The sequence below is a fragment of the Pinus tabuliformis genome, chromosome J, assembly GCF_031772625.1.
Source record: "Pinus tabuliformis cultivar Carrire ecotype Pingquan chromosome J, CPIR1, whole genome shotgun sequence".
Classification (NCBI taxonomy): domain Eukaryota; kingdom Viridiplantae; phylum Streptophyta; class Pinopsida; order Pinales; family Pinaceae; genus Pinus; species Pinus tabuliformis.
The window spans coordinates 1,585,255,310-1,585,281,885 of NC_142295.1; the positions used below are offsets into that span (position 1 = coordinate 1,585,255,310).

The window sequence follows — 26,576 nt, forward strand, 5'->3', positions numbered from 1 at the left end:
TAATTTTGACCCCGGTCCTAGAGTCAAACTAGCCGTTGGTCAAGTTAGCCATTGGAGGCTCTGCTCAGACTATTTAACATGCTAAGCTGGATCTGTTTCTTCAACTTGTCCTGACGATGAACCACACTGGTTGGTTCGAAACGCGTCGACAAATGGTATTTCATGTGATTTTCGCCGAAAAATCTCTCACAAATTTTATTTTATTAAAATTTTTAATAAAGAGGAATTGGGAGGTATGCAAATGCTTGTTGGAAAAGGCTTAAAATCTCTATAAGTCTATGTATATTTTTTTGATATTAATTAACATAGATCTATTTTAACCACTGATCTAACATGAGTTGAGAGGGATCAAATTTTTCAGGTGTAAACGTATTATAGAGTGCAAAAAAATGTGTAACTTTTAATTGTTCAAATTATATTTTTTAATGTTTTAGAGATTACAAAACATGTGCATTGAACCATTTAGCACTGCACATTAAACTGGTTCTTTTGTTAGTAATATTATTTTATTTTAACATTTTTTCTATATATAGATATATATGAAGTTGATACCACATGTTAAAATATTTTTGAAAAGTATAAGGTTTAAACATTTTACTCTTTTTTTGTACTTCTAATTACTTTACATGAAATTATATTGGGTAATTAAATATGGGTAACATTTTTTTTCTTTTCCTTTTTATTATAGCCAATATTATTTTATATTTAGACAATGTTTTATTTTTATTTTAAGAGGGACAGGCATACTTACACATCGCGTTCACACTGGGTTGTAGAATGAGTCTCTTGGGTTAATAAAAAATATTCTTTCAACAATTTTGTTTATCTTGGTAAATGAAGTTGCAATTTTTTTATTTGGGAAAAAATAAATAAAATAAAATTCATGATTTTTTAAATGATAAGAAATAAAACTATTTTTTTTAATTGTATTTTCGGCTTCTCTCCTTATAGCTTTACTCTTAAATTGTTAACACGTGTTGGATTGTTGGATATGAGTACCCACTCTAAATACTTTTGAGTAGATCCACACGAAAAGAAATTGAAAATGCATGAAAAAAATGTTTAAAACACATTTTTCATGTAGTTTTAATTAAGTGACATACTCAAAAGTATGCAGAGTGGTACTCATTATATGTGGAATTTAATTCTACATCCAACAAGTGCCTACACTTGACATTTAAGTAAATCTATAAGGAGATAAGCCAAATATACAATTAAAAAAATAGTTTTTCCTTTTCACTCCCAAAATATTTACTCCTAGGGATGACATATCATCATGAATCTTATTGGTTTTATTAAACTTGATTTTGTTTGGTAGAATCTTATTGGTTTTATTAAACTTGATTTTGTTTGGTAATTTTTTGTTTTGAGACTCATTTTAAACCTCAAAATTCCCCTAATAATACCTAATTGGTTTTATTAAACTTGATTTTGTTTGCTAATTTTTTGTTATGAGACTCATTTTAAACCTCAAAATTCCCCTAATAATACCTAAGTGACTTTTAGGGGAGTCCCTCTTTGAAGCCAAATGAGAGCTAACCTAAAAAGGTAAAGGTAAGTTCTTGAGGTAGCAATGGGTGATTTACCAAAATTGCATTAGATTGAATAGGGTGGCTTAGAGATTTTATCATTCTAAAATATACTTTGAGTGATAACTCACGTTACCAAAACCTTTTTTACATTAAAACAATAATATAATATATCAAATATTTCAATTTTAACCAAAATTGAGTAACTTAATTCAAGTGATAACAAATAAAAAAATGTCATTTTAACTTTTTTTAATATAAAAGATAACTTAATAAATTTATATTTTTCAAAATCATTCAAATATTCTTAATTTAAATACAAAAATATAGATAATTACTTTTACAATTATTTATTTAAAATCATATTTATGGCTTATACATATATAAATGTGTGCATATTATTATATAAATTATATGTAAATGCTTACATGTTATATTTATCTTTAACAAAAATTTTAAATTATTTAAATTACTATTTTTTAAATCAAATACTATTTATGAAAATATAACACATCAACAAATATATTTATATAATACTTTTTTGCTTAGGTGTCCAACCAAATCCATGTCATCTCACTTGTCTTTGGACCTTTCTTAGCACAAGGGGTATATTTACACCAATAAGCATATATATTTCAAGTGAGGGTGGATATAGGGTTGTGGAATTTCATTTTTCTTTTAAATTGACAAGAAAAATTCATTGCCCACTGAATACGATTTGTCTGAACACCTGATCTATGGTTGTGATTAGTATGATTTTTTCAATGTAAATAGATCAATGACCTTTCCTTATGACTTTGAACCATTTTCCTTTATCACTTAACTTCTTTGTTTGAGTTTCTTTTGGCAGGATGAATTGCCATAATTGATATTTTATTTAACATTGTTGGCTTAGGATAGCGTTAGCACTTTAAGCAAGTGTAATATGCAATGTTACTGCTTAGCACTTACCCCTTATGTAAATAGTATTTAATAGTAAAATAATCTTGTAAGAATAATTATATAATAAAAAATTGTTTAGCATGTCAAAATGATCTATGTTATTTGTTTTATTCATAAGAAAAATAGAGAAAATTTAAATAAAGTTCCTTCTTAATAATGTGAAAATTGAAAATGAAATAGTTAAATTTGAAGATTTTGATAATTGTAATATTGGTTTAAGATTAAAAAAAAAATTGTATATTTTTGCTTTTAGGTCAAATGACATTGTGTTGGGTAAAAGTTGCAATAACAATAACGTGCATGATCAAGATAAGTTTATTTAGAACTTTGTATATTTAGATATTTATGTAACTCAAATACTTATTTAGTAATTTTTTGCTTTTAATATTAAATACAAGTCTTATTAATATATATTTTTCAATTTAAATATGATACAAATTAATATATGTTTTTTAATTCATCTAAAAGAAAAGTTGTCCATGTGAAAGCAATGAGAAAAGTTATATATGTACTTAAAATGGAAAAATATCTTTCCTAGTATCACACTTAGCAAAACAACTTTAAGCAATTAATATGTGAAAAAAAAATGATTATTTATTTATTTATTTATTTAATTCAATTTATTGAATTTTTATATAAATTAAGATCAAGATTAACTTATATTGATATAAATTTTGTTTTATTGAAATAAATTTCGATTTATTAGAAATTCAAAATATAAATAATTGTACTTGATTTGGTTTAAAATTTATTATTTTATTAAAGCTTTAAAGAGTAACATATCACCATAGTTTTGATATGCTAAAGGGTTAAGAAGGTTAATATTCTAGCAAATATTTTGAATTTATGATATAATGTGGGTGTACTAAAGACTTTTAAAGAAAAACTTCTTATAAATGAATTTTTTTTCTATCCACAATACATTGGAGATTGTCAAATGCCATAATTCACTATGTGATTAGTAGAGATTTGTTTAAATATTAAAAGTGTTGGAATTCTTCTTTGAATTAGTAAAAATACATTCTCAGTATTTTGTCCATGATCTCTTCCAAAAGATGCTATAACTTTAGAATTCATGGCCATATAAGATAATAAAAATAACAAAAATCTCAAATATGCTATAGTAAAAAATGTTATTATTAAATCCATAATAAATTTTGTATTTCAGTTTTTTAATATTAAATCTTCAATTTAAAAATATATTTTAAAATTTACATTCTCCGATTTGAAAATTAATATAAATAATCCTTTTAAATTTAATTACCTAACTTTCTTTTATCAATCGTAATAAAAATATCCAAATAAACATAACCTTACTGAAGTAAAAACCATTGAAACTTATTTAATTATTGTGAAAAATAATAAAATCTATCACCATAAAAACAATGCCATTGAAAAATAATATATATGTGTGAAAACCGAAGAAAGTTACGTATATATCCAGCTTAAAAAGGATATATATTTTCGGGTGTAAATCACCTTTAGCAAATCAATTCCAATGATAGAATATAATTTATTTAATTTAAGCTAACATATTAAATTATGTGTATAATTTTAATTAAACAATGAGTGAATTTTATCTAGGAAATTTTGTTTATTTAAGTAAATTTATCCCTAAAATCATTTCTATTAAATATGTGGATATATGATACGATACTAAATTATATTTTTCAATTTATTTATTATAAAAATTATTTAAAAAGTAGACGGATATTTTTAAAGCGAAAGCCACATCTTAAATGTTAAAAAGTACACCGCGCAGAACTCTAATTAAAATGGAGTTGTCTATAATGCGATTTTTTGGAGATTCTTGTGACGGAATCCGGCGGAAAAAATTGAGCTTAAATCTTGATTTGTTGCAATTAAAATGGTTTTTTAACTGCATATTTGGATTCAGCACCCTGAAAAATCCTTGGGACGCTTTCATTGTGCAGGAACTAGCTATCAAACTTGCAATTCCAATAAATTCCTGCCGGATTTCGACCGGAAAAACCCACCAAAAAGGCTTTCAAAAAGTCGCGTTATAGACAACTGCAATTAAAATTTCATTACTAATAAGTACACCGTGTACCCATCAAATCTAGAATATAATTAATACAATTAATTTCTTAGACACCTGTTATATTAATTTTTTTTTTTATTTTATTATTTTAAAATTATTTTTTTGGTCAACCAATACAATTTAAACCTAATGAAATTTGTTAAATCTATGGTGATAGCCAATAAAAAAATATTAATTTTGTTTTTGAAAAGGTTTAAAAATAATTTTTAATTTTCAAAAATTTGTTTTAATATATTTTAATATATTTTTATAATTTTTTTATTTTAATTGAAGTCAAAGTTTTTTAAATCTGTCTAGGCAGGTATAATAAAGTCTTGGTTTATGTATTGATCCAATATCATCTACGGGGTGATAATAATTAACAAATACAAATATTTATCTCAGTGAAATTATCATGTGATTCTAAGTTTGTTTCAGTTGATCGTGAAGGGTAATATGGTATATAGGGTTGGAATTTCAAAACAAACTCACTCATCAAATTTACTGATTTTCTCAATTCCCTATCCATATTTACAATTTCAACAAAAAAAATATGATGATTAAAAAAAAAAATTGACCATATTTAACAAGCAAATTATGTCGTGACGGATTTGCCCGTCAAATTCCATCCCTAGTAGCATATGGCACCAAAAAAAGGACCCAACAAGGTTATAATAGAGTAGAGTGTGGGTGAGAATCACGAGGAGGAAAAGTCGAATGAAATAAATGTGTGTTGTCCTCATTATGTCAGCGAAAGAGATAATTACATGTCAAACTAACACAAACACCAATGATCACATGAGTTTGGAAATAAGGACACCAACACATTTAAAATCGTGTAGTCTAACGAGGCGGTGGAGTTGCCGAGAAAGTTATGGAAATTCCGTGTCATATTTAGAGAAAATCTCTCAAGGATTTTTGTAAATCCAAGTTATAGTTGTTAAACTTCTTCAAATTTTAGGTATTTTAGACGTTTTTGATGGTGTTGAATCTATTTCCACCATCAAAAACAGGATTTAAACACTGTCATTACAAGACTTTTTGAATTTTTTTTGCCCGCACTCCAACCACTTTTGACCGTCCGAGCAATTCCTCCACCTCGTTAGACGACTCCATTTAAAATAAATTAAAATACTGTGACATGGATTCCATGCATGGATGTGTTTCACGTGACAAGAAGAATGGCATGGTTGTCACTGATGAACATGGGATAACACTCTCCACTGTCGATAAAATATGAACCAAAAATAATAATACAATACAAAACATTAGGTATAGATGGTTATATAAGATGTGGTGTTATATATTTTGGATTTGAAACATAATATATAAAACAACACCATGTAATATGGTTTATGTATAAATACGTTTGCTTTTTTTAATCTATGTAACGTGCCTTATATTGAAAATATATATACAATATTTTTTAATTTTTTATAATATGATACATTGCCATTATAAAGTGTCTTATAATATGAATATGATTTTTAATTATATTAATTCATTATTAACTTAACTGACATATTTGTTGGGTGGGAGCTGATTTGTTCATAAGTAGGCCGATTTGACAAGAGAGGCAGAATCTGGTTTTTTTCCTTGAGGAATTAGCATGGGTTCAAATACTTCTGGGAAAAGGTTTGAAGTCTCTACAAGTTTATATAATTTGGGTGCAAATGTTTCTTGGAAAAGGTTTAAAGTGTTTTTAAGTCTATATCATTTTTTTTTATAGAGTAGTACATTTTTTTATATCAATATAAATTTTTTTATATATTTGAGTGCAAATATCAAAACAAATATTTTTATATAATTTGGGTGTAAATATATTTTTCTTTTTGAGTAGTACATTTTTTTATATCAATATAAATATTTTTTTAATAATTTTGTTTATCTTGGTAAATAAAGTTAAAGACTTTCCCTGCGAACAAATAAATAAAATAAGAGTTATGATTTTTTAAAAGATAATAAATAAAATTATTTTTTTAGTGTATTTTCGGCTTCTCTATTTATAGATTTATTCAAATTTCAAGTATAAACACATGTTGGATATGAGTACCCACTTTAAATACTTTTGAGTAGATCAACACCAAAAGAAGTTTTTTTTTGTAAGCTTGGTAGGGATTACATCTTCAACATGTCCAATATATCACCTCGACTGGGCAGACAATTGAACCGGTGAATTCACATCAAGGAGTGCCTTAGTAGAGCACCCTATTACTATCTATCCAAAACTCCATGTACCACACAAAAAGAAATTGAAAATACTTGAAAAACTGTGTTTAAAACACGTTTTTTCATGTATTTTCAATTATTTTTCGGACTGGTCTACTCAAAAGTATGCAGAGTGGGTACTCATTATATGCTAAATACATCCAACAGGTGTCTACACTTGACATTTGAGTAAATTTATGAGATAAGCAAAAAATACAATTAAAAAGACAATTTTTCTTTTTCCCTCCCAAAATATTTACTTCTAGGGATGACATCATCATCTTTAATCTCATTAGTTTTTTAAAAATTGATTTTGTTTTGTATATTTTTTTGTTTTGGGACTCGTTTTTTACAAATACAACAGTAAATCATCACCAATATTCTCTCATGTAAAACAAACCTAAGGTTAAAAAGAAAAATAGATCACATTATCACCAAGTATGTTATCAATTTTAGTAGTTAAGATGGAAGAATAATATAATATGTTTTGAGTATAGATATGTCTTATTAAGTTGATTAATTAAAATACTAGAGAAGGGGGATATGTTGACAAACTCCTACTTATGTGATTATTGATAATGACAACAAATATGTTATAAAGAGAATATATACATATTACATAAATGTTATGTATTAGGTGTTATATAAAATTTGACATGGTTAGAAAATGTAATCATGGTTAGAAGATGAGGGGAGAGGAGTAGGATTGCTAGAGGGCACAACACGATTCCACTGCAAAAACCAACTCCTATCACCCATCTATTGATGGGGAAAAAATGACTACTAGTCAATAGGAGGAGACAACCGTGACTGAGGTTCCTTAGATAACCCAAACCATTTGGTGTTGCTGCCCTTGATAGATTTTAAAGCTCCATTAGCCAGATATTTTTGTCCCTTATGAGAAAGAAATCATTATAGCTCTCCCAAGTGTTCTACATTAGCATTTGAAACTAGTTAAGGGTTAACAATTATATACAAATGTATAACTTATTAACTCACTAGAAGAGACTAACTAGTAGAGAGATAAGTTATAAAGAATCTAAGCCGAAAGTATCATTTTAGACTACAAAATGAAATCAACTTTTGATGTGAACATAAATTGAAAAGTAATGAGAAAGGTCACAACTATACTCATTAACTCTTCAAAATAATTCAAAATAGATCTCAAACTATTTATATTAAATTTTGACATTAAAATATAATAAAAGAAATAAAGAAGTATTGAATAGATATATCTCAATTCATAACATAAAATTAAGTGGGGAACTAATTTTGTTTTCTCATTACTAAAAATAATTGTTCATTTCATGTGAACTAGAGACAATCGTTCATAAGAAATGAAAGACAAAAGAGAAAGAAAAATAATCTCATTGGGAAATCTATTTATATCCATAAACATATATGTAACATTTTTCAATTAATGAAATAGATTTCATAAATAAAAAATACACATAATATGTGAACCAAGTTAAATCTCGTAGATGACAATCTTTAGAAAATAACTCATTTGAATAATTTCCAACGAACAAAATCAGTAATAAAAGAAAGATGAATTATTGTGAAACTATTTGTGTTCAAGTGCACGATAGTCTAGGATCTCCTAAAACACAGTCAAAGATACCATAGAGCTGAACAAATGACAATGAAATATTTAATATATAAGATACCATAGAGTTGAACAAATGACAATGAAATATTTAATATATAGAAATGTGTTTTTGTATTAAAAAATTCAATAACGCAAGCTTACAGTAATCGTTAAAAAACAATATTTCATTACCACAGTCTGAGTATTTCCATCCTTCTCTTGCAGGGTTCTGGTACTCCCCTTCTAACGTTTACAACAAGGTTTTTATAATGATACAAAGGCAACAAAATCCGGTTTTGTTCAACAGTTTTCTCTCAAAAAATTTAGAAATTTCAATCCCTCATCAAAACATGGTGGGAAAACCAAAACGATTTTCATTTGAATCTCACTCAAATGTTTGTTTTGGGAGTGCATAAACATATTCCGGTTGCTTTTGGATCCTTATAATTAGACCAACTTATACGGATTCAAGATGTAGAACAAATTCTATTTCATTTTTGACGATCTGGTCAATCTAATTTCAGAGACTGCAAATCATAATTCATTTCTTTGTCAACAGAAAAGTGGTGTTACCCTTAGTTCTTCAACTTTCCTTTAAATCCTACGAGCTTCAGGCGATATCATGAAACATAGTTATTTTGTCTGCATCTTACTTGCACAACAAGAACATACTATTAGGTTCAGGTGATGTCATGAAACATAGTTATTTGGTCTGCATCTTACTTGCACAACAATAACATACTATTATAAGGATTTTCTTGTTAACCACAATAAAATAATTTCTACCTAAAACATAATTGATATATTGTCGCATGACCTGATCAAAATTGATATCGGGATAAAATTAATGGCAATGCTTTTTTTTGGCAATGGTAAAATCATTCTAACATCTTATTGACAATGAATTTGATTTCCATAAAACCAAACTATGTAAAGGATGACCAAAATATTTCATTTTCGGTTGATTGATTTGCAATCTATTGTTTTACTTGGTTTACAGATTTGCCTTCACATACGTTTAATTTGGAGTTGTTATCCATGATTTTCTTAAAAACATAATTGATCTTAGTGACCTTCCATTATGACTTTGAACCATTTTCCTTTATCACGTAACTTCTTCGTTTGAGTTTCTTTTGTCATGATGAGCTGGCATAATTGATATTTTACTTAATATTGTTGGCCTATGATATCGTCAGTTAAGATAGCAGTTTAAATAAATTTTTGGTTTATGTATTGATCCACGTATCATTCTCGTTGGGATAATTATTAACAAACATAATTATGTACGTAAGTTGAATTATTTTTAAATGAATTGATATTTTTTCCATAGACTAAAAATAGTTTATGGGATTATCATTTCCTGCTTTTTGCATTTTGCAATTCAGTATTTTTCTTATTCAAATTGATGATAAGCTGACTCAACCCTCCAACAATCCCCTCACTGAAACGACAATGTCAAGAAACCGATGCTAACATATTCTCATAACTTTCTGTGAGGTCTTTGAACGCATCACATTCCAAAATGAAATGTTTTCCCGATTCCACTACCCTAGTCGTGCAAAATGTACACACTCGTTCTTCCCAAGATTCTTTAGACCTTTTCCACCATCTTGTTTCACACTGAAGCTGATGTGTGTTGGTTCTTAATTGAGCAATAAGAACATTTTCCCTCCATGGAATGCTAGCTCCAATGTACTCTTTTTGTTGGCGATCAAACGTAGGGTTGAATTCCTTAATGTAGTACTTCTTCTTTCTACTTAACTCTTTTCCCCATACCTATTTACGAAATTTCTCCATAACAAAATTCTTTAGCTCCTTCCTATTTGTGGGACAGACATTGAGGTAGATATTCTACTTTTGCATCCACATGTAGTTTTGTCTCATCCATGCTTCCTTTCTTTCACTTATGCCTTCATTGAAGATAACATTAGTCCATCTACCTACTCCCATTTTCTCAATTCCTTTTAGATATCTTATGAGCTGCACCATAGCAATTGCTTCGATGGGAGTTGTTCCTGTTTCACTCAACATTATCTCATAAGATACCGAAATTTTTATTTTGAACTTGCTCATGATCAAGCATTTTTGGATTTTTTCAATTTCTTTCCATTTTGAGACAGGGGTGCTACTAGCTCACAATTCACACCCATATAACATTCCAAAAAGCACTTTAATCATTTTCCAATCCTATAACTCTGCCTCTTTACGTCTGTTTTGAAGAGCATACAATTCTTTCCACCCTCCTAACATTATCTTTTTTCTGGAATCCTCCAAATTGAGTTTGTTGTTGAAATCAATCCTGAGGTACTTGTACTCATTTACTTTTTCAAGAATGTTGCCTTCAAAGAAGAATGTATGTTGGCTCTTCTTCTTTTTATTAGAGAAAACAATTATTTTGGTCTTGCTAACATTGACTTGCATCCCCGTTGCTCTACAAAAATGTTCAAGAGCATATAGGAGCATATGTAATCTATGAACTGATTTAGAAATCAATACAAGATCACTAACATATAAAAGAAACTTTATCACAAACTCTCTCTCCACTTTATAGATTTAACAATTCTTCCGTTTATCAATAAATAAACAACAAAAAAATAAGAAATAGAGAGCAACCTTACTTCACTCTAAATTTACTTCTGTCATGAAGAATTATAGCATATGACACCCAAAAAAAAGAAGAAGAAGTAAGTAAAATCAGAGTCAATGGAGTAGAGTGTGGCCAGAATCACGAGGAAAATTGGTCGAATGTTATAAATGTGCACCGTGGTAGTTGACCTGCCTTCCATCATTACATGTCAAACTAACACAAATATCAATGATCATGAGTTTGCTAGTCTGAGAGAGAAATAAGGACACCGACACATTTAAAATGTGTTAAGATCCTGTGACGTGGAGTCCATGCATGGATGTGTTTCACATGACAAGAAAAATGGCATTACTGTTATGATAATAAGTGCGAAGATAAATGGTATAGCTGTCAGCAACGAGGTTCTGGCGAGGTATTTGTCATGGGGATGTGGAGGTCGTTGATTGAATTTTGATATGCTGATAGAACGTGGTGAATATGTTGACTCCGTCATTGTATATATACATATATATTTATATATATACATAGCCGTTAACCAATAGTTGGTGCTTACGGTCTTGATTCACATGACATGAAACGATACTTTGGTGGTTGACCCATCAAAGCACCCAAGCAATAATTCATGGCATTTTGATAGAAAAAGACAGGCCAAGTTGAAAACATCATTTAGTTATTTCAACTTGTGTTATATGTTTTATGGATTTTAAGGCGTTATGCCTTTTACAACATCACACATAAATATAATATAGTTTTATTGGGTTGTGTAATGGAATTCAGGCATATGTAAATGACATTTGTTTGCATTTTATTTAAGTGGTTTTACTCCTGCAACCCTTTAGCTTCACAACTTTTTGTTCCTCGCGATTATAAAATATCAAACAAAATTAATACAATGCAAAACATTAGGTATATTATGAGAACATTGTTTACAATCGATGGATATATAGATGTTGTGTTCTATATTTTGTTTGTGATACATAATATTATAAAACAACACCATGTAATATGGTTCATATATATATATGTTTTTTTTAAGAATCTTATGTTTATATTATATATATATATAAAAATAGGATACCATGTTGTTCATGTTGTTTTATAAAATGAGTATTATTTTTATTTACATTAATTTATTATTTACTCAACCAACACTTTTGTTGGGATGGAGCTAATTTGTTTTTAAGTAAGCTGATTTGACAAGAGAGGCAAAATCTAGTTTTTGTCCTTAAAAATTTCATTTCTTTTTAATAAAGAGGAATTAGGAGGCATGCAAATGTTTCTTGGAAATGGCTTAAAGTCTTTACAAATTTATGTAATTTTCTTCTTGAGAAGTGTATTTCTTTGATATCAATCAGCATATATCCATTTTAACCATGGATCTAACATGAGTAATTTTTTCAGGTATAAACTTATTTTAGAGTGCAAAAAATAATGTGTAATTTTTTATTTGTTATTAAAATATTTTTAAGTATACATCAATATTAATTCGTATTAAAATATTTTATTCATAACCCAGATCTATTCAACATTAAAATATTTTCTTTTAACATTTTTTCTATATATAGATATATATGAAATTGATACCACATGTTAATAACTTGTTCTGTCGTTAATTAACTTTACGAACTACGCCTTAACAATTCATAATAAACATGAATTCATATTATTAATGTGCGGAAACCATTAACAATATAACAATAATAAATCAACTCGGCAATAATAATAATCAATCTCTTTTATTATATATGCGAAGTTACATAACCGGGAGGGCGCCCGCCCGTGCAAGAGCGCACGGCGGTCTGCCAAAACTCCACCGAGAATACAAGTTATACAATGCGTTTACCCCTTGTGTCGTTGGGCGGGTGGGCGCACCCGTGCACAACCCACACCCGAACCTCAACACACAACCAAGTCACATTACCGTGCGGTGGGCGCCCGTGCGCACCACGCACAACCGACTTCCAACCGGAACGCCCGACTCGGCGGGCTCATCCAACCGTATGTCGCATCCAACCTGCGCCTCTCCTTCTATGCGCACTACACCTTGTGCGTTTGGACAAGAGCGAAGATTCGATGATGAAATGTACCGCAGTCCTGCCATATATATACGCACTACTCCTTGTGCGTTCCACCTTGGCCGACTCCATAAAACATACTCTATATATTCTTGGCATATATTCTTACTCTATATATTCTTCGCATATATTATTCGGTGAAAGTGTTATGATGCTCGGTGAAAAAGTTAAACACATACTCTATATATACTTCAGTGAAAGAGTTTTGAGGCTCGGTGAAAGAGTTAAAAACATACTCTATATATTCTTGGCATATTTTCTTACTCTATATATTCTTCGGTGAAAGTGTTCTGAGGCTCGGTGAAAATGTTAAACATGTACTCTATATATACTTCGGTGAAAGAGTTCTGAGGCTCGGTGAAAGAGTTAAAAACATACTCTATATATTCTTGGCATATATTCTTACTCTATATATTCTTCGCATATATTCTTCGGTGAAAGTGTTCTGAGGCTCGGTGAAAAAGTTAAACACGTACTCTATATATTCTTCGGTGAAAGTGTTCTGAGGCTCGGTGAAAGAGTTAAAAACATACTCTATATATTCTTACTCTATATATTCTTCGCATATATTCTTCGGTGAAAGTGTTCTGAGGCTCGGTGAAAAAGTTAAAAACATACTCTATATATTCTTGGCATATATTCTTACTCTATATATTCTTTGGTGAAAGAGTTAAAAAAGTACTCTATATATTCTTCGGTGAAAGTGTTCTGAGGCTCGATGAAAGAGTCTGCAGGTTGCGGTGGGCACGGGCGATCTGCAGTCAGTTACCAAAGATTACCAAGGGCAGACGGGCGATCTGCAGTCAAGTTTTCTGATATCAGGTGCACACATTCCTTATCTTTTTCTTTTTCTAATACATATTTGCTCATATAATTTCAAGTATGAATATTTCACCACAGTTACCAAATATTACCAAGGGGAGACCTAGCACAGTTACTCTACAAGGCCTTTATGAGTATATAGAGTCTTTAGAGAAACGTAGAGAAGAAAGAGAAGCCAAGCTACAAAAAGAGTTAGAAGCCATGTTGGAAAATAAATTTGCATCTCCTGAAGACACGATCCAAAAACAAATAGAAAATAAACTAGAACTACTAGAGAATAAAATGGAGGCAATGGAGACTAGACTGCAAGTTATAGAAAAACATAACCAAGATACTAACCAACCATCCCAGCAAGGAGATGCTGATACTTTAGAGAGTCTTAAAATGAAAGACATGATTAAGGAACTAGAAGAAAAAGTTAATAGCCGCCTCACCCTAAATAATGTGGTAGATAAGTTAGATATCAAACCAATTAAAGATGAAATGAAAAAATTAATAGAATTAGACCACAAACGTAACAAAAGGGCCTTAAACCTTATAATATTCGGTTTAAAAGAGGAAGTAGATGAGGATACTTTAGGCTTAGCCCAGACAGAACTACATAATAGATTACAAATTGAAACATTGTGTCTCACAGAAGCAACAAGGTTGGGGAAATTAACCGAGAATAAAGGAAGACTAATCCGCATAAAGGTGAGCTCCACTGATCATAAGCACAACATACTTAGTAAAACCTCAAGTCTAAAAGGAACGAGAATATTCATAAATGAAGATCTCATTCCAGAAGACCAAACAGAATTAAGAAAGGAGGTTCAAAAGGTAAAAGAAGCTAGAAAGGAAGGAAAATGGGCAATAATCAGAAATAGAAAAGCCTTTATTCGAGATAGAAACCAAAAAGATAGTAATCAATAGATATTAAACATGCTCCGGATCCTTTCTTGGAATTGTCGGGGCTTCCCATGGAACAAAGGCCCCAAGCTAAGTTCGATTTCAAATGATGTTGATATTATTTTGCTTGTTGAAACTTGGTAGCACGAAGAATCTAAGGTCCCTAACATAGATGGCTTTACGCTATGGTCTACCTGGAACAAGCGATCCTCCTGTAGAGGCATTGGGGGAATAGCTTGTTACATTAAGAAGAACATCTCCCCCCATGTTAGGATTTATAAAAACGACCCTCACAACCAATATAGTTGGATAGAGATCAAAGACATTAATAATAAAAAGTCCTACATAGCAATATGTTATTTTCCCCCCATTAATTCTAACTTCTATAAGAAGAAGAATCTAGATAAAACTAACCCTTACAATGGTTTAGAGAATGATATTTCTAGCCTAAGGAATGACGATAATATCCTTTTAATAGGCGACTTTAATGCTCGAACTTCAAACAACCAAGCTATTATTCTAAGCAATCATTCCAACCCTAATCCTGTTTGGTTAGATGAAGACCCTACTCTGGCTAGCAGGTACAGAAGGAACTCTGAAGATATCGGGGAAAATTTGTTTGGGTCGGAGCTAGTCAAGCTCTGTAGTGCTCAGGATCTCATAATTTGCAACAGTCTAAAGAAGTGGCCCAATTCTAGCAAGATGACCTGCATCCATGGGCTTGGTAGCAGCGTGGTAGACTATGTTATTTCCGATCTCCCATTATACAACGAAATAATAAATTTTGACATCTTAAACAACCATGAATTTGACTCTGATCATAGGCCTTTACTTATAACTCTCAATTTTGTCATGCATAGAGTTCCCATAGAAAATAATACTTATAGCCAAAAGAACTTAATATTTGATAGAAATAAAAATGATCTCTTTCTAAATGAATTAAAAACTAATTTGCTTCCTTTATCTAATATAGACAACATAGAAGACCTCTATCATAATTTTACTACAACCCTCTCATATTCTATTAACAAGTTCTCAATTGAAGTTTCAAATAATAAAAGAAATAGCAAAACCAATCCATGGTATGACAAAGATTGTAAAAGTGCAAGGAGAGCAATTAAGGAAGCTGTTGATGAATCTCTTAAAATGGACAAGATAAAAATATACAAAGCCCTAACTAAAAGGAAAAAGAGGCAGTACATTCGTCAAAGACAGGAGAATCTCTTACACCTCTCTAAGGTAGCTCCTAAGAAATTTTGGAGGCAGATTCTAACTAGGAAGACTAAGGATAATAATAAAATTGCTCTTTGCGATTGGAATTCCTATCTTAAAAAGCTTTATGAATCTCCAAATGTCATGGATAATTTGGAAACCCTTCTCACAACGAAAGAAGTTTTCTCTTTAGAAGACATTAAGTTTGGGGTTAATCACCTCGCTAATGAGAAAGCTAAGGACATTGAAGGTTACCAAGCGGAAATCTTAAAAATTGGAGGTCCTGTCCTCATCCCCCACATCCACAAGCTTTTCAATCAAGCAGTCAAGCAAGGGTTCCCTAAACCTTGGACTGAGAACCTCATTATCCCTATTTTTAAAAGTGGGGATACAAATAACCCCTCTAATTATCGAAAAATTATGATCAGCCCTCTCTTAGCCAAGTTATATGGTAGTATTTTGGAAAAAAAGTTAAGCATGTGGCTTGAAAGTGAAGGTAAGCGGGCTAAAGGCCAAGCAGGTTTCAGAAGGCATCACTCAACAACAGACCACCTTGTTACGCTTAGGATCATTGCGGAGGAATGCCATAATGATAAATCCAATTTATTTTGTTGCTTTGTAGACTTTACAAAGGCTTTCGATACGGTTCCTAGATCCAACCTTTGGAATAGATTAGAAGAGCTAAAGGTTCCTCTCGAGTTGAGAGCTGCCGCTATAAGGTTATACGAGAATGTAATTGCCAAGCTAAAGAGCAATGAAGGGTGGTCGAAAGATATTAAGTGTAACATCGAAGTTAAACAAGGTTGCCCCCTCTCCCCTACCCTATTTGGCATTTACATCGATAAGCTCGAAGGCTATTTAGAGGAAGCAGGATGTGATGGCACGATCTTAGCTGGGATAGTCGTCATCCTTCTTCTTTATGCTGACGATATTGTTCTTTTGGCAAGGTGCCCATCTGATCTTAATAAGCAACTCAGGCTTCTCAAGGATTTCTGCTCTACCATGGGTATGACTGTTAACACTGACAAAACAAAAGTTATGATTATCAAATCCAAGAAGGACACTTACGCTAATTTTATGTATGACAATAATAACTTGGAGGAAGTGTATTCTTACAAGTACCTAGGAATTGATATTCATCACAAGCTCAACTGGAACCATAGCATTGAGAAAAGGATTAATGGGGGGTGGAAAGCTTACTATGGTCTTGAAAATAATTGTAAAATTGCAAACCTTGTAATGTGGGATAAAAAGAAGTTCCTCTTTGAAACTTTAGTCACTCCTGTTATCTTATATGGCTGTGAGGTTTGGGGTTGTAGCATCTCCAGAGAATCATGGAGAAAGATTGAGCAAATCCAGAAGCGTTTTATAACTTATAACCTGAAAATTAAAAGTAATACACCCTATCCTATTCTCCTTATAGAAGCAGGTCTTTCCCCTATTGAGAGCCTAGCTATGCTTAGGTTTCTGTTGTACAAGCACAAAATCAGTAACATAAACGATCATAGACTTCCTAAGCTAGCTTTAAATTCTAGCCAAAACCACCTAAGGCTCAATCGAGGGTGGCATAAAGACACAAGGGCCTGGTTAAACTATTGGGAGATCAACGAAAATGATGCATTGCAAAACATAAATAACATTAAAGATATTGTTACTTCTAAGTTCAAAGAAAAAATGTGGTGTGAGAAAGACTTAGCGGCTAAAAGAAAATTAAGTTATTATAAGAAGGTCATCAACCCCACCCTAGAAGATCAAAAGTATCTCTCTATTTTAACTAGCTCAAAGAAGAAAATTAATATAGCAAAGATTAGAACGAATTCTCATGAGCTCCATAGTGAAACAGGTCGTTGGGCAGTTCCTAAAACGCCATGGACGGAAAGGATCTGCCATATATGTAAGAATAGGAACATCGAGGATGAAAACCACTTCCTCTTAGAGTGCCCCGCATATAACCACATTAGATCTCAATTTCACAATCTTTGTTACAATACTGACCTTCCTAGCCTTTTACAATGTCAAAATTATAGTGAGCTCAGGAGGCTTCTCTCCAAGCTTTTTGAGCATAGGAATAAAATCTTAAATCAAAATAGATAATTTGCACTTTAAACAAGTGTTTGAGGCATGATGAGTTGCCATAATTAATATTTTATTATGGCGTTGTTGGCCTATGATATGGTCAGTTATGATAGTACTTGTATTTGCTTTTTAGGTAAATAGTATTTAATAGTAAAATAATTTTCTGACCATAATTATATAGTAAACATGGTCTATTATGTTAATATGATTTTTGTTATTTGTTTTATTTATAAGAGGAAGTAGACAAATTTTAAATAAAGTTCTTTCTTAGGAAAACAAAAATTGAAAATGAAATAGTTAAATTTGAAGATTTTGATAATTGTATTATTGGTTTAAGGTAAAAAATGATTGGTAGATTTTTGCTTTTAGGTCAAATGACATTGTGTTGTGCAAAAGCTGCAATAACAATAATGGGTGTGATCAAGATAAATTTATTTAAAACTTTGCAGATTTAGATATATATGTAACTCACATACTTTTTCATAAAATTAAAGCAAGAAGACACATCTTCATGTATCTAGTAATTTTTTGCTTTTGGTATTAAATATACGTCTTATTAATATATATTTTTCAATTTAAATATGATACAAATTAATATATGTTTTTGAATTATCTAAAAGAAAATTTGTCAATGTGAAAGAAATGAGAAAGGTTATATCTGTATTTAAAATGGAGAAACATCCTTCCTTAAGTCATTATTATCAAACTTAGCAAAACAACTCTAAGTAATTAATATGTGAAAAAGGTGATTATTTATTTATTTAATTCAATGTATTGAATTTTTATATCAATTAAGATAAAGATTAACTTATATTGATATAAATTTTGTTTTATTGAAGTAAATTTCGATTTATTAGAAATTAAAAAATGTAAATAATTGTATTGGATTTGCTTTAAATTTTATTGTTTTATTAAAACTTTAAAGAGTAACATATCGCTATAGTTTTGATATGGGAAAAGGTTAAGAAGGTTAATAGTCTAACAAATATTTTGAATTTATGATATAATGTGGGTGTACTGAAGATATTTAAAGAAAAAATGCAACTTCTTATAAATGAAAATTTATTTCTATCTACAATATATTGGAGATTGTCCAATGTCATATTTCACTATGTGATTAGTAGAGATTTGTTTAAATATTAAAAGTGTTGGAATTCTTCTGTTATGCTCTTAACCTGCAAGATGATACCCGAATACCAAATATGCGAAGAAATATACCCAAAACATAGAATAATAAGAATTAACAGCAAGTATTTTATTATTCAGAAAGCAATGTTCACTTGCCTCTTCGAGGGGGCAACCTCCAATAGAGCTGAGCTCAATTACAAAATAAGACACGATGCTCCTCAAGGGGAGTCTCTATCCTTTATATAAGATTCATACATGCAATACCACGGGACAATACCATGGTTCTTATTAATACCATCTATCTAATACCATGGCCCATTTGCAACTAACTGTGGTCCCTTCATTAAATGCAGGTTAACCACTTACAATTATTAATATGGGCTTTATTGACTCTTTACTTAACTATAACTATGACTCGATCCTATTACATAAATAAGGGGGTTAGGGTTGGACCCTAACATGCCCTCCCCATAAGAATAACCTTGTCCTCAAGGCTGAAGCTGCGGAAACTGCTAAAGGATAGTAGCTGGTTCCCAGGTTGCATCTTCCAGAGAGGTGTCTTTCCAATTGACAAGGACTTCCTTGATCGTATGGCCATGCAGGTGTCACTCTCGTGTGTCAAGAACCTATTCAGGTTGGAGCCAGATTGACCCTTCTTCATCCACTTCAGGTAGACTAGTTTGAATTCTGCAATGGTTCCCAATCACTTTCTTGAGGCATGAGACATGGAAGACTGGATGGATTTTTGCAATGGGTGGCAAAGCTAGCTTGTAGATGACTTCTCCAATGCGCTGAAGTACTTGATATGGTCTGTAGAATTTTGGAGATAATTTCTAACAACCCTTGTCTTTCAGTGATGTCTGCTTATATGGTTGCAGCCTCAAAAATACCTGATCCCCTTCTTGAAATTGGCATTCTGAGCAATGTTGATATGCCTGTTGCTTCATGTGGTTTTGGGCTTGATGAAGATTCTAAGGTGGGACAACATGGTTGTGCGGTTCTTTAGGAGTTGATCCACTGCTTGTACCTTCGAACATGCCTTGATATAAGAAGTAGGGGAAGGAGGGAGTTGACCATAAACTGCTTCATATGGAGTCATTTTGGTGGTGGCATGATAGTTGGTGTTATACCACCATTCGGCTAGAGGTAACCACTATACCCAAAGATGTTGCTTTTCTGAAGTGAAACACCTAAGGTAAGTCTCCAGACATTTGTTGACTGCCTTAGTTTGACCATCAGTTTGTGGATGATAGGAAGTACTGAGTTGTAGTTGGGTACCTTGTGGCATGAAGAGTTCCTGCCAAAAGTTACTAGTGAAGACCGGGTCATGATCAGACACAATGGAAGTGGGCATGCCATGCAATTTGAAGATCTGATCCATGAAAGATTGAGCGACCAAAGCCAGTGTAAAAGGGTGGGGTAGGGTGCAAAAATGAGCATACTTAGAAAGTCTGTCCACAACCACCATGATGACTAACTTGTTTCCTAATTTTAGAAGACCCATAATGAAATCCATAGAAACCCCCATCCAAATTGAGGCCAGGATGGGCAAGGGTTGTAATGTGCCTGGGGATTTGACTGCTTCTCCTTTGTGGCGCCAACAGACGTCACATTTAGCTACAAAAGTAAGAATGTCCTTTTTCATGCATGTTCAGAAAAATGATCTTCAAATGTGAGCACACATCTTCTGAAAGCCTAAATGTCCTGCAGTGGGAGATGAGTGCAACTCTACCAAAATGCGGCTTTTGAGGGTGGATGTTGGTGATATTACGACTCAGTCCTTGTAGCAAAGAATCTCATCCTGCCACGAGTAGCCCGCTGTGGAATTTGGATCCACCTGCAGTTGATTAATGAGTTGAGAGAGCGAGGGATGTGAAAACCATTCCTTGCGAGCCTCTTCAATCAATTCTGGAATGGGAAGGGAAATTGCGAGCAAGGTACTTTCCTCCTCAAATTGGCGAGATAATGCATCTGCTACAATATTTTCGCACCCTTTCTTGTAAATGATCTCATAATCATATCCTAGCATTTTGGCTAGCCATTTATTTTGTTGTGGCGAGGATAAGCGTTGCTCCAAAAAATATTTAAGGCTTTGATGGTCTATGCGGATTTGGAAACGTCGCCCCAATAAGTATGGTCGCCAGGTATCTACTGCATGTAAGATGGCCATCATCTCCTTCTCATTGGTAGATTGTCCCAGATTCTTCCCACTTAGTTGTTGGCTCGTGAAGGCCAAGGGTCAACCTTCCTGCATTAAGACCGCCCCAATACCCATACAAGAAGCATTACATTCAATCACAAAAGATTTGGTGAAGTCAGGTAATGCTAAGACTGGAGTGGAACACATGGCATGTTTGAGACCTATAAAGGCCTATTGTGATTAATAATTCTAGAGGAATGAATTTTTCTTGAGGAGTTGAGTGAGGGGCCTAGCAATGTGGCCATAATTGCGGACAAATTTGCGATAGTAGCCTGTGAGACCCAAAAATCTTCTCAATCTCTTCAAGGTCTTTAGTTGAGGCCAATCCTGCATTGCCTGGATCTTTTTGGGGTCCACCCTGACACCTTCACACCCCACAATGTGGCCCAAATACTCAACTTCTTCCATGCCAAAAGAGCACTTGGACATCTTAACAAATAATTTATCCTTGCGGAGCAGTTGCAAGAGCAGATCTAAACATTGAAGATGTGTGGCCCAAGTGCGACTGTAGATGAGGATGTCATCAAAGAAAACAAGGACAAATTTTCTGAGATATGGTTTGAGCAGGTGGTTCATAAGGCTCTGAAAAGTGGATGGGGCATTACAAAGACCAAATGGCATGACCAAGAACTCATAATGCCCTTCATGAGTTTGGAAAGCAGTCTTTGGAATGTCTACTTCTTTCATGCGAATTCGGTGATAGCCCGATCGAAGGTCGAGCTTAGTAAAGAATTGAGCCCCATTTAGTTCATCTAGCAAATCATCGACAACCAGGATGGGAAATTTATCTTTGACCGTCAACTTATTGAGGGCCCTTAAGTCTAGACACATACGCCATTCCCCATCTTTCTTGAGCACCATGACCACCGGCGATGAATAAGGACTAATGCTGGGACGAATGACGCCTGCCTCCAAGAGTTCCTTTATGATTTTTTCAATTTCATTCTTTTGGGCAAACGGATATCTATATGGGTGCACATTTGGTGGTTGGGCCCCTGGGACCAAAGTAATGCTATGATCATGTTCCCTTCTCGAGGGTGGAAGCTCATGAGGCTTGTCAAAGACTGGCAGATGGTTGTTTAAGATTTGTTGCATCTTAGGATGAATATGAAGAGAATTGGATTCAAAGGCCTGGATGGCATTAAATTGGGCTATAACTCCATGGTGGCCCTTTTTTAACAATTTTTGCCAAACACACCTCATTGCCAAACACCTGTGTTGCCAATGACAGGAGTCTTTGCCGCTACTCGATCCAAGTAGGTGTGGATGGGCCCCTCTTGTGTTGTAGGTGCTGAGCAAGAGTTCCGTTGGGCATGTACTCGTAGACGAGTATGGGCTCTCCATTCTCAAGACAGTAGCCCATCAGACACACCAGGTTTGGATGTTCCACAGATGACAGAAGCTTTATTTCGTTCATCATCTGTTCGATTCCATGGGTGTCGATATGTCTGATCATTTTTACGGCCACGGGACAGTCGCCTTTGAGTTTCCCGGCATAGACCGTTCCAAACGCGCCATTTCCCAATCTTTCTTCTTCGGAGAAGCCCTTTGTGGCCTTCTCCAGCTCCTTGTATGTGAAAATTGGGATTCTGAAGGATCCACCGTTGGCCGAGAGGAGTTTCTTTCGGCTTCTCCTCCTTTCGTTTGCCAGAGCCTTCTTCTTGAAGAAACAGTATAGCAGGACTATCACCACCACCAATGTCGCCCTGCAATTAACCATAGCTCCGTGGAATGGTAAAAAAATGAGACTTGCATGCAAGAGGCTAACAAATATAATTAAGATTGAAGCTCTGTAATGGATATTTTCCTTACCTCCGAGGTAATCAAGCTCAAAATCGAGAGACTCCAAGTAGTCACATAGTCACGTGGCATCCTCCATGTCTTGCATGGTTGTTTTGGGGAACTGAATAGTAAGGCGCGTGGCCTTCATGTGGGGTCCACATTACTTTTGTCACTTACAATCTCTGCATGGCTTACAAGTGCCTCACCGTGAATCCAAGGGCGATTACCCCAGGCTTATGGAACGAAATTCAAGCCAAGAAGGCAGCATTAACATAAAACACTGCATTCCCTTAAATTAGTTGTGGTGCAGCTATAATGGTTAGTAAATGTAAACAACAATAAAATGTTACTATAAAAATGGTTAAATAGTAAATCAAGAAAGGGCTTATTATTACTACTTGGTAAAATATCTATGACCTTTAGAGCGGATCAAAAGACGAGAAAGCCTTATTATAAATTGAGTCGTAATGCCATGAAGTATTGTATTTTTATGTGGTTGTTATTTCTTTATGGTGTGCAATCCCAAATGATACCAAGATCCTTGTCAACAGTGACGCTGATCTTCAAGTAGGCACTGCTGATTCAAGCCCACAAGGAACAGAACAAGCATAGACATGCAAAAGATTGACACGAGATAAACTACTTACTCTGTTAACGAATCGAGCTCCCAGTGAACCTCTCTGCCTCTAAAGCACGCCGCTCTCCACTTCAGTCTGAAACGAGACCCCTCGTGCACGCCTGAAACATGAAAATTACTCACCCACCAACAACCCTAGTTTCACATCACCACCTAGCGGGATCAAGGGTTCGATGGAGAAAGCCAGGTTCTAGCTAGATGTGGTCTGCTTCCTGGTCTATTGGTTGTCATCTTTCATCTGCTAGTTGTCTGCCCAACACCCAAGCAATCGTGGTTAAGCTTATACTCCTAATTTAGCATGGCCAAAATGTAGTCAGAGGAAATCTCTATGGCTAAAATACAGCCTGAGCACCTCTAGAAATAAGGAAAAAAAACCAAATCAATATGAAAATGGTTTCGCAGTTGATTCTGTCATGCGAATTAAAGTTGAATGCCACGTACAAATGCGAGGTTTGGGAATATGCAAATGGTTTGACAGTTTGATTCAATCATGGGAATTAGAGTCGATTACCACTTACAAATGCGAGCTCTTGAGGATGCCACCTCGTTTCTAGTCAGAACAACTTGTAAAAATTACATGGAAAATAGAAAATAGTGAATAGCGGTGCCAACACGTCAGAACTTCCGTGCAAATGTCATTTACATTTGCCTTTTTTTATTATACTATCCTGATGGCTGCAAGAGCATCTAGAACAGAGAATCAAGATGCCATTGATGCGGCAATTGTTGGGATGCTTGCGGATCCTAAGGAGGCAAGTATTTTTTTTATGTCATCATATTAAATTTTAGTTGATAAGCAGGCCTATGCTTATTTTACTGATTTGTATCTTTTGTTGTGGGTTTTAATATCCATGGATGTAAAAGGCGCGGGCAGGCATTCAAGAGGTCCATTTTCTTCCTTTTAATCCAACTGACAAGAGGACAGCTCTCACTTATATTGACAATGAAGGGAAAATGCATCGAGTTAGTAAAGGTGCTCCAGAGCAGGTATTGTTCTTTGGATGTTTGACCTTCTTCATTAGGCTTGGTAATGGGCTGTATTGTTTAGAAAGTGCTTCAAAACTTATTTGTACACATTCTATTAAAACTGAAATGACCAAATACTTTCTGCTAGATTCTTAACCTCGCACATAATAAGCCAGAAATTGAGCGGCGAGTTCATACAGTTATTGACAAGTTTGCTGAACGAGGACTTCGCTCTCTTGCAGTTGCATATCAGGTTAATAATATGGCTTCTTTTGCTTTATCCATGGGCTGAATCTTCCCAGTAAGTTCTTCTTGTTGATTATGTATATCTTTATAGCTATCTCAAAATGTTTGCAGGAAGTTCCAGAGGGCAGGAAGGAGAGTCCAGGAGGGCCCTGGCATTTTATTGGATTGATGCCTCTTTTTGATCCCCCACGCCATGACAGTGCTGAAACAATCAGAAGGGCTCTTAATCTTGGTGTAAATGTCAAAATGATCATAGGTATGGTGAGGTTATGGTGTCATCAGTTTCACTATTGTTTTTGTAATGCAGCGAGCCGACATTTAACTATTTACTTGCAAATGTTCATCAGGAGATCAATTAGTTATTTCCAAGGAGACAGGTCACCGACTGGGCATGGGTACAAACATGTATCCATCATCCTCTTTACTAGGTCAGGACAAAGATGAATCAATTGCAGCTTTGCCAGTTGATGAACTGATAGAGAAGGCTAATGGTTTTGCTGGTGTTTTCCCTGGTGAGCAACAATTATCTTTTACTTCTGTGTTTTTTCTTGGGAGTCCCACTCAATTCTTTATATTTCCAACTCCCTTCTCTCTTGGTTATGGAACTTTATGCTTCATGGTTTATATTATAACTATTATTTTGCAGGTGGAAATGTTTATCTCAGATACTTTTATTTTTTCATTTCCTTAATTAGTGTTTGATTCCATATCCTTCCTGATTTTGACTGGTCATTGCAGAGCATAAGTACGAGATTGTTAAACGATTGCAGGCTAGAAAGCACATATGTGGAATTAATGATGCGCCTACGCTAAAGAAGGTAGACATAGGAATTGTTGTTGCTGATGCAAATGATGCAGCAAGAAGTGCTTCTGACATAGTCCAGTCAAGAAACTGGCCCCATAGCTATTTTGTTACTATGTAATATTTGCATCCACTGTGAAATGATTTACGGCTGAGAGTACCTGCCTGCCTTGAGCGACTTATATGAATTACTGGTTTTAAGGTTTAAAGATCGATTTATATGAATTATTGATTTTAAGATTTAAAGATATTTTTCAGTCTAGGCAATTAATTTTTCGGTCAAGATTGAACAGAATGTTTATTTGTGGTTGAGCATTATTGAAAGGGCTGAAAGGGCTGAATTCGATCACTTTGTATCTCCAAACCCTGTTCCTAAATGATTTTGTGCATTTCTGTTTAGCATCTTCATTCAAATAAAGCTTCTTTAAGTTCATAATGGTTCTTGTCATACCTGGACAGATGGATGCAAATGGTCGCTGCTCTGCAGCATGTAGGCCAGTCAAGAAACTGGCCCCATAGCTATTTTGTTACTATGTAATATTTGCATCCACTTTGAAATGATTTACAGCTGAGAGTACCTGCCTGCCTTGAGCGACTTATATAAATTACTAGTTTTAAGGTTTAAATATCGATTTATATGAATTATTGGTTTTAAGATTTAAAGATATTTTTCAGTCTAGGCAATTAATTTTTCAGTCAAGATTGAATAGAATAGTTATTTGTGGTTGAGCATTATTGAAAGGGCTGAATTCAATCACTTTGTATCTCCAAACCCTGTTCCTAAATGATTCTGTGCATTTCTGTTTAGCATCTTCATTCAAATAAAGCTTCTTTAAGTTCATAATGG

The 26,576-nt window shown here is 33.4% G+C and overlaps 1 pseudogene; it reads right to left on the reverse strand.

Annotated features, from left to right (window-relative positions):
- Positions 1-22,539: 22,539 nt before the first annotated feature.
- Positions 22,540-23,016, reverse strand: LOC149233545 (wall-associated receptor kinase-like 14 pseudogene; annotated as a pseudogene).
- Positions 23,017-26,576: the final 3,560 nt, after the last annotated feature.